This window comes from Pecten maximus, unplaced genomic scaffold (genome assembly GCF_902652985.1).
Source record: "Pecten maximus unplaced genomic scaffold, xPecMax1.1, whole genome shotgun sequence".
In the NCBI taxonomy this organism is placed as follows: domain Eukaryota; kingdom Metazoa; phylum Mollusca; class Bivalvia; order Pectinida; family Pectinidae; genus Pecten; species Pecten maximus.
Genome location: NW_022979571.1, coordinates 34,309 through 44,349, shown reverse-complemented (window position 1 = coordinate 44,349; position 10,041 = coordinate 34,309).

The window sequence follows — 10,041 nt, the reverse complement described above, 5'->3', positions numbered from 1 at the left end:
GTTGAAATTTATCATAAACCTTAGCTTACAACGTTAAAAATTTACTTTAATGGTAATTTTGAACATTTTTCAACTCCTTTAAAAAAAGTTTTTCTACTGTAGATGGTGACATAGTAGCAGTGCTGATGGATGGTGGTATTTGGTGGCCAGCATTCATTGCAACAACACAGCCGTGAACAAGAGTGTCTTTTTGGACAGAGAAAGATACTATGCAAGTATTTCTTGAATTGGATTGTTTTGATGCTTGTTAAATCAACTCAACTGGTCAAAACAGATCTGATATAGTCTTCCTAATCTGTACTTAAAGCTATTGCACATCAAGGAGTCAAGGACCTGGACTTTGCTGAGATTTATTAAGTATAGGAGGGATAAGACTTAGGTTTGATGGTACCAAGTAACTCTGGGCATATTGTATGAACACGGAAATTGAGCTTTGCACGACAACCTCAAGTGAAAAGACAGTACTAGAAATACATGGGTTATGAGGTAATTTTACATTCAAAGCCAATATTCACATCTGAATTTGGAAATATAAAAAAATTGATCTACGTGCTCATTATGTTTTTTGTGAAAGATCTAAAATACAAGTTAATTTACACATAGAGCTGTAAAAGCTGTATAGCTACTTTGAAAATCTACTTGTGAGAGCCCCAGATAAGCATTGAAACCAATAGGGTAAATACCCACTTAAAAATCATTGGGTAATAAAATTTTCATTTGGGTTTTAAAATTTTCTGGTCATACAAATGTTTGATATTTTAGGCTTATTCAATTACTCGGGAAGCATCTTAAGGACACTGACTGCCCAATTTAATGTTGTTTAAATACAAAATTTATCAGGATATATTGAGATAACAATGAATGCATGTGTATACTATAACATCAAATGAATGCATGCATATTACATAAAATGAAATTCAATGCATGCATATGACATAAAATGAACGCATGCGTATTACATAAAATGAATGCATGGATATTACAAAAAATGAACGCATGCAATTGCATATTACATCAAATGACAATCAAGCCAACGCTTGGATGACTCCAAGAGTGACCCTACCCTTATGTGGGCAATAGGCCAGCTATGTTGTCCTCCGATAAATCTTATTAAATTTTTCTAACTCTCTGAAATATAAATGGTAATTATAACCCATTGAGGTTTTACAACGCTGGTGCTTAATTCTGGTCATCAGTGTTACATCAATTCATTGGTCATGAACTTAACCAATCAAATAAAAGAAAGTAACGTGTTCTAGCAGGAGTTTTGGTATTTCACGAACGCGGTGATAAACCACAAACTTGTGGCTGATCCATTCTCATTTTAACTTTATTGCAGTATAAATGCATTGAAAGGGAAAATAATCCCTTTTGCTGAGGCAGTATCACGTTCGCTTGTTGACAACAGTAAAGGTGATACAATTTGTGTCATTTGGTTACATTGTTAATTTGTGCTTTTTTTGTTATATTGCTTTTTTTACATTGTGAAAACTGGTTTATTGGAATTAATTACACGTTCTTGTCAAACTCTAAATCCCCATTTAAAATGATTTGCTGACGGTGCAGTTGATTAGTCTTTGTTCAATCTTGATATTATCTAAGTAGCTGGTTTTTGTATTGGTTCAAATTGAATTTCACAAATATGCCTCCTTTACAGAGTCGGACAGAACTGTTTTTTACTGGAATTGATAATGTGTTCCTCTTTTATTTTAGGGCTATTCCATTTTAACAAAAAACATTTACTCTTGTTAAAAGCACTCTTTTTTAAATTGGGTCCACCTGCAGAATTGATCATAACAATTTACCATGTTTACATTGAATAATAACGGCGAATGCTTTGAAAGTGCTTTTCCTTGGTTGGGTATTTGTTTACATGGAATAGCCCTCGTTATACTTCGTGTTTTTGTAAAACTTATAAACACTTGAATCAAGTCTGGTGAAATAATGCGTCCGGTAGTAGTGACCCAACAATTTTTTACAGAGGCTGTACATGTGCCAATCTAATTAATTAGATTGTACATGTGCAAGACTACGAGTTACACATTTCTTGAACTAATGCAAATTATTCATAAAAGATGCACGATTACAGTCAAACAAATAAAATCATATGTTTCAGAAAAGTTATGAAACCTGTCTCGGTCTTATAGGTGCATCACTTCACCAGACAGCATTGTATAGATCCAAATGTCATCACATTGTCTATAGATTAGTTCAATAAAACAAATGTCGGACTTAACAAAATTGTTGAATTTAGTTTGGGTGAGTGAATATTAGTTTTGGGCAAGTGGAAATCAAAGTACACTTCCCGATGGACGAGTAGCTAAAATATTTTTTTCTGACCCTGTTTAGTAATGTTATATAGGGACAAATATTTAGTGGTCTGCCACCTTATTCGACTGTAATTTACAGAGCTATGGCCCCTTCTATTCTGGTGAGCTAGTGTCTATTTGCTGAAAAACCTTAATATTTTTGTATAACCATACACATTTGAAAGCTGTACAGAATAATAATAAAAAAAATGGCAAAGTTTCAAGGTTATAGGGTCAAAGGTCATACGGTCATAGGCACTTATATTAGAAACACTAAAATGGTTAGTTTTCTGCCAACCTGTCAACTTTTTGTTAAGGCATATACATTTGAATGTTGTAGAGAATAATGCAATGATTATTTTTTTCAATACATTTGAAAGTTGTAGTGAATTATGCAAAGATAGTTTGGTGATAGGTTAGGCCCATGGACCTCTTGTTTTTAAATATTTTAATTGGTTTATATCCACAATCACCAGATTAAAGTTTTTGTGGTAAGGAATGTAAAGGCGAGTGTTTTGTGGCTGTGACACAATTTTGTGTTTATTTACTAATTTTATTTTTGTGCATGTGCAAATACACTGCTCGTGTGGCTCTCTGGTTGTCATCCCTGACATGACAATGTAGATCTGGAATTAAAGATAGTCGTAAGTGAAAAATACTGGAGTTGTATAAGGTTGTCTTCCTTGAAAACAGGAAATGTACATATCTCAAAGTAATTTCATATACTTCTTAATGAAAATACTTTTTCATTTATTCTTTCAGAAACAATTCTTCGAAAATTCCCAGCTCTTCAATCACAATTTGAATATGACTTGAAACAAGCAAGTGAAACAATTGTGATACTCTCGGGTGACAATGCTATCTCACATGAAGAAGACATCAAAGATCCTGACAATACTAATGGACATGATGATATTTCCTCTGAGGTTGATGATAATATGCAGGAATTACCTGATGTAGTCTCATATGGTGGCAACAACATTATTGTACGGAATGAAGTCGTATCTGGTGGCAACAGAGTGAAGTCGCAGTCTCAGATAAAACCAACATTGGACAGAAATTACAAGATGTAGTAGCATGTGGTGGCAACAACATTATTGTACAGAGTGATTGGTTTGGTTTGGTTAATTTATTTAACGTCCTATTAACAGCTAAGGTCATTTAAGGACGGCCTCCCGTGCGTACGACATGCATGCGTGTGTTGAGTGCGTATGTATGTTTTGGGAGGCTGCGGTATGTTCGTGTTAAGTCTCCTTGTGATAGGCCGGAACTTTTGCCGATTTAAAGTGCTACCTCACTGAAACATACTGCCGAAGACACCCAGCAGCACACCCCACCCGGTCACATTATACTGACAACGGGCGAACCAGTCGTCCCACTCCAAATATGCTGAGCGCTAAGCAGGAGCAGCAACTACCATTTTTAAAGACTCTGGTATGTCTCGGCTAGGGGACAGAACCCAAAACCTTCCTCACAGCGGCGAACGCTCAACTAAAGGCCAAAAGTGGTGAGGCAGTGTCAAGGGAGACGTTAGGAAGAAAGTTAAGAAAGAAGAGAAAAGATAAGATCCCAAGTTTAGTCGCCTTTTACGATCATGCAATGGGGGCAGCAGGTACAATTCTTACGCCCTACCTACAGGGCATAATGTAAATTGAAGACGATTGGTTTAGTTTAGTTTGGTTTATTTTGTTTAACGTCCTATTATCAGCTTAGGTCATTTAAGGACGGCCTCCCGTGCGTGCGACATGCATGCGTGTGTTGAGTGCGTATGTGTTTTGGGAGGCTGAGGTATGTTCGTGTCAAGTCTCCTAACTAAAACATACTGCCGAAGACACCCAGCAGGACACCCCAACCGGTCACATTATACTGACAACGGGCGAACCAGTCGTCCAACTCCAAATATGCTGAGCGTTAAGCAGGAGTAGAAACTACCATTTTTAAAGACTCTGGTATGTCTCGGCCAGGGGACAGAACCCAAAGCCTTCTTCACAGGGGCGAACGCTCAACTAAAGGCCAAAAGTGAGGCATGGTCAAGGGAGACAGTAGGAAGAAGAAAGTTGTTCAGAAAGAAGAGAAACGATAAGATCTCAAGTTTAGTCGCCTCTTACGATCATGCAATGGGGGCAGCAGGTACAATTCTTAAGCCCTACCTGCAGAGCATCAGAGTACTAAGTCTCTACATTCTTTCCATACAGATCTCAATTGCTGCCTAGAGGGTCAGTATAATGTGACCGGGTGGGGTATGCTACTGGGTGTCTTCGGCAGTATGCTTCAATGAGATAGCGCTTTAAATCGGCAAAAGTTCCGGCCTATCACAAGGAGACATAACACCAACATACCGCAGCCTCCCAAAACACACATACGCACTCACCACACGCATACATGTCGCACGCAAAGGAGGCCGTCCTTTAATGACCTTAGCTGTTAATAGGACGTTAAACAAAATAAACCAAACCAAACCAAACCAAACTTCCTAGAGGGGTACAGTTCTTCATCTACATGGAAATTGCCAATCGGCATCAGGGGCAGCAAACAAACCTGAGAAATGCACGTTTTAAATACTTTCGAGACAGAGATATTAAAGCCGACAAACGACATTCCTAAGTCATCTAAAGCCTAGTTATTGGTCGAGCTACTACACAAACGTATTCGCGCCATCGCCTTATTGGTAATAAAAGTCAAAAATGTGATTTACCTTTATAAACTATAGTAAAGTTTACCCCCTCCCCAGGGGCAAACGCGAGACCCCTGGGTCATGAAATTTACAATTTTGGTAAAGCACCTTCAGACCCTGCCATCTATGAAGTGTATTTGATTCCATATTATCCGAGAGTAGAGAAGAATATTTTTTAAATTTCAGTCAATTTGGCCCTTTTTAGCCCCGCCCATCAGCCCCTGGGGGTCAGTCAGGGCCAACATGTGCATGCCATCAAACTGTCATCTCATGCTGACAATGTTTACCAAATTAGAATGAATTCCAATAGAAATAAAACAAATAAAAGTCAAAAATGTGATTTCCCTATATAAACTATAGTAAAGTTTACCCCCTCCCCAGGGGCAAACGTGAGACCCCTGGGTCATGAAATTTACAATTTTGGTAAAGCACCTTAAGACCCTTCCATCTCTGAAAGGTGTTTGATTCCACCAGATCTGAGAGTAGAGAAGAAGATTTTTTTAAGTTTTAGTCAATTTGACCCTTTATAGCCCCGCCAATCAGCCCCTGGGGGTCAGTCAGGGCCAACATGTGCATGCTATCAAACTGTCATCCCATGCTGACAATGTTTACCAAATTAGAATGATTTCTAATAGAAACAAAACAAACAAGAGGCCCAAATGGCCTTAACGGTCACCTGAGATTTGAAATATTTCGGCCAACTAAATTGACCCTTTTTGGCCCCACCCATCAGTCCTAATGGGGTCAGTCTATGAAGAGTATTTGATTCTAACATATAGTAGATAAGAAGATTTTTGAAATTTCAGTCAATTTGACCCTTTTTGGCCCCGCCCACCAGCCCCTGGGGGTCAACTAGGGCCAACATGTACATAACATCAAACTGTAATCCCATGATGATAATTTGAACCAAGTTAGAATGAATTCCAATACAAATCCAACAAATAATAGTCAAAAATGTGATTTCCCTATATAAACTATAGTAAAGTTTACCCCCTCCCCAGGGGCAAACGTGAAACCCCAGGATCATGAAATTCACAATTTTGGTAAAGCACCTTAAGACCCTTCCATCTATGCAGAGTATTTGATTCTACCATATCTGAGAGTAGGGAAGAAGATTTTTTAAATTTCAGTCAATTTGGCCCTTTTTGGCCCCGGCCACCAGCCCCTGGGGGTCAACTAGGGCCAACATGTACATACCATCAAAGTGTCATCCCATGCTGATAATTTGATACAAGTTAGAATGAATTCCAATACAAATCCAACTAATAATAATCAAAAATGTGATTTCCCTATATAAACTATAGTAAAGTTTTCCCCCTCCCAAGGGGGCAAACGCGAGACCCCAGGGTCATGAAATTCACAATTTTGGTAAAGCACCATAAGACCCCTTCATCTATGCAGAGTATTTGATTCTAACATATCTGAGAGTAGAGAAGAAGATTTTTGAAATTCCGTCAATTTGACCCTTTTTGGCCCCACCCACCAGCCCCTGGGGGTCAACCAGGGCCAACATGTACATAACATCAAACTGTAATCCAATGCTGATAATTTGAACCAAGTTAGAATGAATTCCAATACAAATCCAACAAATAATAGTCAAAAATGTGATTTCCCTATATAAACTATAGTAAAGTTTACCCCCTCCCCAGGGGCAAACGTGAGACCCCAGGGTCATGAAATTCACAATTTTGATAAAGCACCTTAAGACCCTTCCATCTATGAAGAGTATTTGATTCTACCACATCTGAGAGTAGAGAAGAAGATTTTTGAAGTTTTAGTCAATTTGACCCTTTTTGGCCCCACCCCTCAGGCCCCTGGGGGCTGGGGACCATATAATTCACAATTTTGGTTGACCTTCAGCCATAGAAACTTTCTGCCAAATTTCATTGAATTTTGTGAAGTGGTTTTGGAGAAGAAGTCGAAAATGTAAAAAGTTTACGGACGCACGACGCGCGACGGACGACGGACGACGACGGACAAAAGGCGATTAGAATAGGTCACTTGAGACTTCGTCTCAGGTGACCTAATAAAAGTCAAAAATGTGATTTCCCTTTATAAACTATAGTAAAGTTTACCCCCTCCCCAGGGGCAAACTTGAGACCCCGGGGTCATGAAATTCACAATTCTGGTAAAGCACCTTCAGACCCTGCCATCCATGAAGTGTATATGATGCCATCATATCTGAGAGTAGAGAAGATTTTTGAAATTTCAGTCAATTTGGCCCTTTTTAGCCCCGCCCATCAGCCCCTGGGGGTCAGTCAGGGCCAACATGTGCATGCCATCAAACTGTCATCTCATGTTGACAATGTTTACCAAATTAGAATGAATTCCAATAGAAATAAAACAAACAAGAGGCCCAGAGGGCCTGTATCGCTCACCTGGTTTCATGAGATATGAAACAAGAATGATGCTTCAGTATATTTGTCGCTGGTATTGCTATGTCAATATATATCATAAGCATTTTATATGGGTACATGTACATTGGTTTTATTTTAATGCTGAAAATGCCAAAAAGTGCATTAATCCATGAAATGAAATGGACTTTTGGCACGACCCCATAGGGATGCTACCACACAAATGTGAGTGATATCCATATTACTTAGTTTCAGAGAAGATCTTGTTAAGACTAATTGACCCCTTTTGACCCTGCCCTCTGCCTCCTGGGGGGTCAGCTCCTTCCTTTATACAATTTTGAATCCCTATCCCTATAGGATGCTACCAGTCAAACCAATGCTAAGTTTCAGAGAATAATTTGTTTAAATCAATTTAGCCAAATAGACCCCACTTGGCCCCATCCCTCAGCCCCCTGGCGGCCCGGGTCAACCACAATATTTGTACAATTTTGAATCCCCACCCAATAACCTTGCTACCATACAAATGTGAATAATATCCATTGCTTAGTTTGGGAGAAGAAGTTGTTTAAAACAAACTGACCAATTTTGGCCCCGCCTCTCAGGCCCCTGGGGGGCCAGCCCCATCATTTGTACAATTTTGAATCCTCACCCCATAGTGATGCTACCAGGCAAATATGAGCGTTATCCATTGCTCGGTTTCAGAGAAGAAGTCGTTTATATCAATATAGCTAATTTGACCATATTTGGCCCTGCCCCTCAGGCCCCTGGGGGAACAGCCCCATCATTTGTACAATTTTAAATCCCCACCCCCTAGTGATGATACCAGGAAAATATGAGCGATATCCATTGCTTGGTTTCAGAGAAGTCGTTTATATCAATATAGACTAATTTACCCGTTTTGGCCCTGCCCCTCAGTCCCCTGGGGGGCCAGCCCCATCATTTGTACAATTTTGAATCTCCACCCCATAGTGATGCAACCAGGAAAATATGAGCGATATCCATTGCTCGGTTTCAGAAAAGAAGTTGTTTATATCAATATAGACCAATTTACCCGTTTTGGCCCCGCCCCTCAGGCCCCTGGGGGGCCAGCCCCATCATTTGTACAATTGTAAATCCTCACCCTATAGTGATGCTACCAAGCAAATATGAGCGATATCCATTGCTCAGTTTCAGAGAAGAAGTCGTTTATATCAATATAGCCCAATTGACCCCTTTTGGCCCCGCCCCTCAGGCCCCCGGGGGGCCAGCCCCATCATTTGTACAATTTTGAATCCTCACCCCATAGTGATGCTACCAGGCAAATATGAGCGATACCCATTGCTCGGTTTCAGATAAGTCGTTTATATCAATATAGCCAAATTGACCCCTTTTGGCCCCGCCCCTCAGGCCCCTGGGGGGGACAGCCCCATCATTTGTACAATTTTGAGTCCCCTACCCATAGGGATGCTTCAGACCAAATTTGATTCAATTCTGATCAGCGGTTATGAAGAAGTCAATTGTTGACGGACGGACGGACGGACGGACGACGGACGACAGACGCCACGGTATGGCATAAGCTCACCTTGGTCCTTCGGACCAGGTGAGCTAATAAAAGTCAAAAATGTGATTTCCCTATATAAACTATAATAGTAAAGTTTACCCCCTCCCCAGGGGCAAACGCGAGACCCCTGGGTCATGAAATTTACAATTTTGGTAAAGGACCTTCAGACCCTGCCATCTATGAAGTGTATTTGATTCCATATTATCCGAGAGTAGAGAAGAAGATTTTTTAAATTTCAGTCAATTTGGCCCTTTTTAGCCCTGCCCATCAGCCCCTGGGGGTCAGTCAGGGCCAACATGTGCGTGCCATCAAACTGTCATCTCATGCTGACAATGTTTACCAAATTAGAATGAATTCCAATAGAAATAAAACAAATAAAAGTCAAAAATGTGATTTCCCTATTTAAACTATAGTAAAGTTTACCCCCTCCCCAGGGGCAAACGTGAGACCCCTGGGTCATGAAATTTACAATTTTGGTAAAGCACCTTAAGACCCTTCCATCTCTGAAGAGTGTTTGATTCCACCATATCTGAGAGTAGAGAAGAAGATTTTTTAAGTTTTAGTCAATTTGACCCTTTATAGCCCCGCCACTCAGGCCCCTGGGGGGTGGGGACCATATAATTTACAATTTTGGTTGACCTTTAGCCATAGAAGCTTCCTGCGAAATTTCATTGAATTTGGTTTAGGGGTTTTGGAGAAGAAGTCGAAAATGTCAATTGTTTACGGACGCACGACGCACGACGACGGACAAAAGGGGATTAGAATAGGTCACTTGAGACTTTGTCTCAGGTGACCTAAAAAGTCATGATATAGAAAATCGACCGATACATTGTAAAATAGCAGAAATAACTGGCACAAATCTACTGATAGGAAAATTACACCCAACCGTTAGTCGTTACAAGTCGAACTGGATAGGCTGCTTGAATATTTTATAGACTACAGATTATGCGCATGCGCAACAGGCCCTATCTCAAGTCAGGCCTTGGGGGTGTTTGATATTGACATTTGATTACGGGGAAATCGGACCTTCTGGAAAATTCCACGAAACTTGAAAATATTAGAACTGAGGAAGACATTTTATATACATTTTATAGTTATCACCAATTTTGTTCGTGGTAAGCCATTATATTACATTTGTATTTTAGAAAGTACTCTTATACAGTT